Raw genomic sequence first — 6,492 nt, 5'->3', positions numbered from 1 at the left:
CCGACAATGGCCACCAAGGCACCGAGAGCCTCTCAAGGAAAAACTCAGTCCGTTGGAGTGTCTCTCATCAGCCTGCTGTTCACCGGAGCATGTCGGGAATGCTCTCGTGATCTCACAGGGTTATCAGCCAGGAGCATATTGTTCTTTTCCAGCACCCGAGCAAGTACACACTTGACAGCCGAGATGACGTAAATATCAGACACATGGGTTCTGGGACAATTTTACTTCAATTTTTCAAAATAAAGATATAAATTAAGCTCTTCTGACTTATTAGCATGAGTTTCTGTTAATTAATTAAGGGAGGAAACCCCAGACTTTATTAAGTGTTTTAACTTTTTAAAATGTTTCCGTGGAAACCTTTTGGTGAGGTCCCGCTGTTTCTGAAGCCTCATCCTGGCCATGCCCAAGCACTACAGATGTTTTTATGAGGAACTGACTAGTATTGAGACAGTCTTGGTACACAGTCCTGGCTGGCTTTGAACTCCAGATCTTTCTCTTTCAGTCCGCAGAATGGCCGAATTACAGACATGTGTGGTAGCACCTACCAAGGGACTGATGTTCAGACAAACCTGTAAACATCAGGATTTCCCAATGGATTAGAGATAAAGGAAGAAGTTGGCAGAGGGCACAGCATAAGCAAAAGCATCGAGACCTGGACCGGGGAGGTGACTTGGGGCACAGGTCAGCTAGTTCAGCCTGGGAGCCTCGGTGAGAGGTTCGTGCTTCACCCAGAGGCAGAAGGCAAGTTCTCAGCAGGGAAACAAGATGTGATCCAGCTGTTGGAACTATTGTTCCTGAAGGTATGGTCATCACAGCGGTCTGTGTGTGACACCAGCCCTGTGCAGAGGAGTCGAAGCTACACCGTCCCAGCTGATAACAGCTAAAGCTGGGATTTGGGCTCAGGGTTATGTTCTCAAGCAGCGCACCGTTGGTCTCCTTTGCCTGCCTCACGGTGTTGGAGGATTTTAGTTGCCTTCTAACAGAGGGAAGTCGCTTTAATGTTTGCATTGAAATACACTCATTTGAAAGATAGCTTCATGCCATTATTGCCATTTACAAATCTTATTGTTTTCTATCACCCCTTCCAAATACAGACATCTAAGGTGGAGGAGGCTTCAGAGAAAGGATCTAGTTATGTAGCCCAAGTAGGTTTTGAACTCACTATACAGCCAGGGTGAGCCTAATTTGCTTTCCAAATAGTTAAATCCTAGTCGTACACTGCCATCTTGGCAAAAGTTTAACTGTAAATACATTTGTCCATGAGAGACTTGAGATTGTGAACTAGGGTCAGATGAGGAGTGGGGGGTCACACTGGAGGGTGGTCACGCCCTTGAGAGTTTGGGTCACAGTGTGGTATAGTGGCAGGTTTCATGAAAAGAAGCCTTTGGGACACGCCTGAGGTCTGTGAGGTCACATACCGGGGACAGTCTCCCGTATGCATGGAGTTAAACTCCTAAGTGCTTTGTGGGGTGGGTGCCAACTGAGAGGGTGCTGGCATGGGTCCAAGGACTTGCTGGCTGGCTTTGGGAAGATAGTAACAAGACTGGTGGCTTAGGAGCCTGGCGCTAGACTAGGAACTTGTGTTCAGCGCTGGGGAATGGAAATCCACCGCTGAACACAAAGGCCTAAGAGATGGCTATTCCGGGCTTCGTGCAGGGCCCCAATACAGCCTGTAACTCAAACCCTGGAAGCACATTCGGAATGAACGTGACATCAGGATGCTTCACAGCTGTGCCAACAGGTGGATCAGAGACTTGAGTAGGTTTGGGTGTGGTGTGAGGGGTGAGTCAGGGTAGCCGAAGATGGTGGTCTGAGCTCTCTGGCTCCTGCCCCAGACCTTGGCTCCCTGGGCCCTGGTTCTCCATGCCCATCATCCCAGCTCCAAGTCAAGAGTCCTTCACTGGCTATTTTTGTTCCATGTGAGAAAGCTTCAAATCACGGTGGTTTATTGCTCTATCTATCTATCTATCTATCTATCTATCTATCTATCCATCCATCTATCTACCCATGACATAAAGGGGATATCTAGAGCTAGAAATGAAATGTATAAAAAGTGGGGTCAGCCATGGACGCACATTTGTAACTTTGAAAAACACTCCGTCTTTTGACTAGGCACCTCTTTTGTTAAAATGAAACTTTCAGGTTGAGATGTGAACACGAATGTGGAGGAGTCAGGGGGTTTACACTTAAGAGGAGGCCCGCAGGATAAAACTGGAAATCCCTCAAACTCAGGCTTTTAGAACAAAGCTTGGTCACGTTCGTTTCAGCCCACCCTCCTCTCCTCCACCACCTGTTATACGGGGCCCAGATTTACCATCAGTTCCCAGGGACTGGCCCCCGTCCAGCAGCCTCCTGCCTGCCACCTTGCCATCAATCATGGCTGACAGCCGTCAGAGCACAGCCTGGCAGAAGTATCCAGCCCTCAAGGTGGCCAGCACTGAACCCTGAACCATTTGCCCTATAACATAATCCCAAGAGAGAGGGGTTGGGGATAGGACTTGGTGCTTTCTGGAATTGGAATGCAAGTGGGGGGCACTAGCCTATTGCAGAATCCTTCCTCCTGTCTCTAGATTTTGGGTGTGCTTCAAAAGATCTTAGAGTCCAAATGGGACCAGGTAATCACTGGGTCAGAGACTGCCAGCCTCAAGAGAAACATGGCCTGTTTTGAAATAGCCACAGCACACTCCCTGAGTGGCCACTAATGGTAGACTGTGTTAGGAGTTCCATCAAACCTCTGGGCATATTTATACAATTAGCACAGACAGCGAAAGAAAAACAGCGTGGTGGTGACACACCAGCCATGTGTGCGCGGATGAACTTGTTAAGATAAATAAATGGCGTAGGACGCCTGCACTGGTTGAATTGATACAATCGCTTCTTATCAAGATGGATGGATGCTGGGCTAGTGGAGGTCCAGCAGCTGCCGGAAGGGAGTCCAGAAAGAATAAAGATCATTATCTACTTTCAACCATGATGGCAAATTCCCTTTAGTGCCCATTCAGCCACAACCCGCAGCGTTGGCTTGCTTTGGGCAGGCCAACGGGGGTAAAGCAGGACCTGGGATGCAGGCTGCCTTCTTCCAGGCAAACTTTTTGTTTTTGTTTTGATTTGGTTTGTTTCTTTCATCAATACTCTTCACAAATGCTGGGCAAACACCTCCTCTGAGCTACAGCACCCACTGACACCTCTGCCCCCTTCCTTTTTAATTCAAATATTAATTCTTTCGATAATTTCATACATGAGTACTGTATTTACATCATTTCTACTTCTCCCTCTCCAAGCACCAACTTTTTCCATGTCCCACCTCTTCCTCCTCTAGTTCATGACCTTTTCTTTAATTACATATACACATAATAATTATGTATAAATATATGTCCCACTGAATCCATTTAGTGTTGTCATACTTACATCTGTTTAGGGCTGACAATTTGGGCTCGGATTATCATGGAACCGGTCCTTGGAGAAGATGGCTCCTCCCACTCTGTTCAGTCATTGGCTGCGTGTGGCTCTTCATTGGAAGTGGTTGCGAAATTTCCCCCATACAGTTTGACATATCAACTAACATAGTCATCACGCAAGTCTTGTCTAGGTAAGCATACTTTTGAGGTTTTACTGGTACAGCTTGCTTGTCATGTCTAGAAGACACTGTCTAAAATTCTGGTCCTCTGGCTTTTACAGTTTTTCCACCCCTCTTCCGCAGTGTTCCCTGAGCCAGGGGGTTGCACTGTAGGTGCGGCAAATGGAGCTGGGTACCCTACTGTAACTCTTGCCCTGCATTCCGGCCAGTTGGGGATCTCTATGATGGTCTCCACCTGCTGCACAGAGCAGCTTCACGGATGATGGGTGAGAGCTACAGTTTCCTGTAGGTGTAAGGACAAGCACTTAGAAAGCAGTTAGAAATTACATTGGTTTGGGAAGATAGCAAGTAGTGGCTTCTCTCTCGGGTCTGTGATTGCTCTCATCATGGTATTTGGCTAGGTTTACAGTACCATACATGGTCCCTTTCTATTGAGTGGACCTTAAGTCCAATTGGACAGCTATTGGTTAACCAGGGATAAAAGTGCCACTATTATACCTTTGGAGCTAGCTTTCCAGGCCGGGCATTGTGATTCACAGACTTATAGCTGGGTAGGTCTATTGATGGACTTTCTGGGTTGGCACCTGGGGGTATTATGAGAGCTCGTCCTCAGGGAGGAGTCTTCTATGTTAGTTCCAGTTTGATTCCTCCAAGGCTTGTGTCCAAAGTGTGTGGTGTCTACAGCAATAGGGTTTTACCTTCAAGACCTGGCAGGCAGCCAAGGGCAATGGAAGTAGCGTATACTGTTTGGGGAATTTCCCATGCAAAGCATCAGGGTTTTGTTCGATATTTTGTGGCTCTTGGGAGCACCGGGTAGCTCGACTCTGTGTGCCAGGGCCTGTCATCATGGTGGGGAAACATGTGGCAGAGGACGGCTCTTTCCTTCATGACCAAACAGGAAGCAGGTACCGAGGCAGGAAGCGACCACAGATGATGTACCCCCACACGCTGATTTCTTCCGACTCGGCCTCACCTCTTGAAGTTTTCACAGCCTCCAATGACAGTGCCAGAAGCTGGGGAGCAATCATTCAAAACATGGGCCTGCAGGGCTTCTGTTAATGTTCAGTCTGGGGTAGTTTGTCTTTGGATTCTGTCTGCCCTCCCCTTCTCTCCCACTGAAGAGGCGCTTTAGGTGACCAGAGGCTGCGGCTTCCCGCTCTGTACCACCTTCACACACTGGGGAGCCCAGAACCAACTGGATGTGCCGCATATGTTTGTTGGGTGAATGAATGACTTTCTACCAGTCCTGGAAGTCATCAGGCTGTGAACACACCAGGCAGTGTCAGCCTGAGTCAGCCGGCTCTGATGTCACTGTAAGCCGGCTCTGATGTCACTCAGCATTTTCGTCCAGATGTAATCATCTGCCTCGGTTCCTGGCGGCTGTTTAATATTCACTCACCCATAAGCTCGTTCAATAAATATTTATTTCTTCAGGGTTTCTTATGTGAGGCAGTTTGCTGGTGATTCCTAATCGGGCTATTTTTTTTTTCCTTTGTTGAATTTCAGCTGAGGAAGAACAAAGAAACGCCGGCACTTCTCAAGGCAGAACAAACCATCCAACAACCGCAGACCATGAACGGCAGAACTGGTTTTCTCGAGGCTAATTATCCTAGGTCTTTTAATAACTGCAGTCCTGGAGAGGCTTCTGAAGGCCTTTTGAATCAAGTAGCAATCCGGAAACTGTAGTCTTCACAGAGCAGCCTCTTCAGGCAGAACAAGGGCTCTGGACTCTGTGTTTTCGATGCTCTGATTTGGCTGAGTTTTCTTCTGATAAAAAAAAAAACAAAACTTTAAGGACATTGATGGACACAGGAAGTGTGTTTACCGCAAGCGTGATTCTTTAGACAGACTTGGTGACACACAAGAGGTGTCAGAATCAGAAGGCTTCTTTCTGCTCCAGACTCAGAAGGGGAGCTGACATCTTTTATCAAAAAGACAGACAATTCCAATCCCTTGACGATTCTAGATTATGGATCCCAGGAGGCTCGCCTTACACCGGCGTCTTATCACCGGAATCAGAGTGGCTGCTGTTTATTTTCCGAACCTCGGCATAGTTTTCAAGGTGTTGCCTGCCAGCGGGGCCTGGGCCGACAGTGACATGTGTTATTGTCACATCGCTAGATCTGAAAGAAAACGCGAGATAAATAAATATCAGTGTCTTCTTGGATCTCCTTTTGCTGTCGTGGGCACCAGAGGTGCAGGCATTTGTTAATTCTCTGATCGGCTGTTTCCTGGCCTGGTGCTCCTTTCACTTGACTGGGACAGAGGGAGGGGACAGAGGGACAGAGGTTGGGGAGTCTGGGCCCTAGGCTGAAGCTGGAGGGGTGAGACGTGGGGGGGGGGGCTTTGATAAAGCCCTCTCTGGGAGGTAGAGTGAGCCTGCAGGCCTATCTTACATTCTCCCCAGAAAACGGGTAGGTGACCTTCCAGTGAGGCAGAGCTAGCTCACTCACGGTGAGGCTGTGTAGCTAGTTTATGTCAACTTGACACAAAATAGAGTTATCTAAAGGAGGGAAACTCGCTATAGAAAATTCCTTCTTAGTATCCGGCTGTAAGGCGTTTTCTTAATTAAGTTGGGGGAGAAGGGCCCCGCCCATTGCAGGTGGTGCTATCCTTGGGCTGGTGGTCCTGGGTTCTATAAGAAAGCAGCCTGAGCAAGCCATGAGGAGCAAGTCCGTAAGCAGCACCCCTCCATGGCCTCTGCTTCAGTTCCTGCCTCCAGGTTCCTGGACTGTTTGAGTTCCTGCCCTGACTTCATCCTTTAATAAACAGGGATATGTGGACGTGTAAACCAAATAAACCCTGTCCACCCTAAGTTGCTTTGGTCATGATGTTTCATTACAGCCATAGTCACCTTCCCTAACACACAGGTAATGTGGGTTGAGGTCCCCCGGGGACTTGCTTGCCTGCAGGTC

At 48.1% G+C, this 6,492-nt stretch overlaps 1 long non-coding RNA gene across 1 annotated transcript; it reads left to right on the top strand.

Annotated features, from left to right (window-relative positions):
* Positions 1 to 704: 704 nt before the first annotated feature.
* On the top strand, positions 705 to 5,728 carry LOC121446748. The gene is made up of 3 exons (XR_005974122.1): positions 705 to 800; positions 3,419 to 3,589; positions 5,084 to 5,728. It is a non-coding gene; the product is annotated as an uncharacterized LOC121446748 (long non-coding RNA).
* Positions 5,729 to 6,492: the final 764 nt, after the last annotated feature.

Source organism: Microtus oregoni, unplaced genomic scaffold (assembly GCF_018167655.1).
Source record: "Microtus oregoni isolate MIOR12 unplaced genomic scaffold, Mior012 000004F_ref0000308, whole genome shotgun sequence".
Taxonomy (NCBI): Eukaryota; Metazoa; Chordata; class Mammalia; order Rodentia; family Cricetidae; genus Microtus; species Microtus oregoni.
Note: the sequence above shows the minus strand (reverse complement) of the source record. Positions and strands in the feature narration are given on the sequence as shown.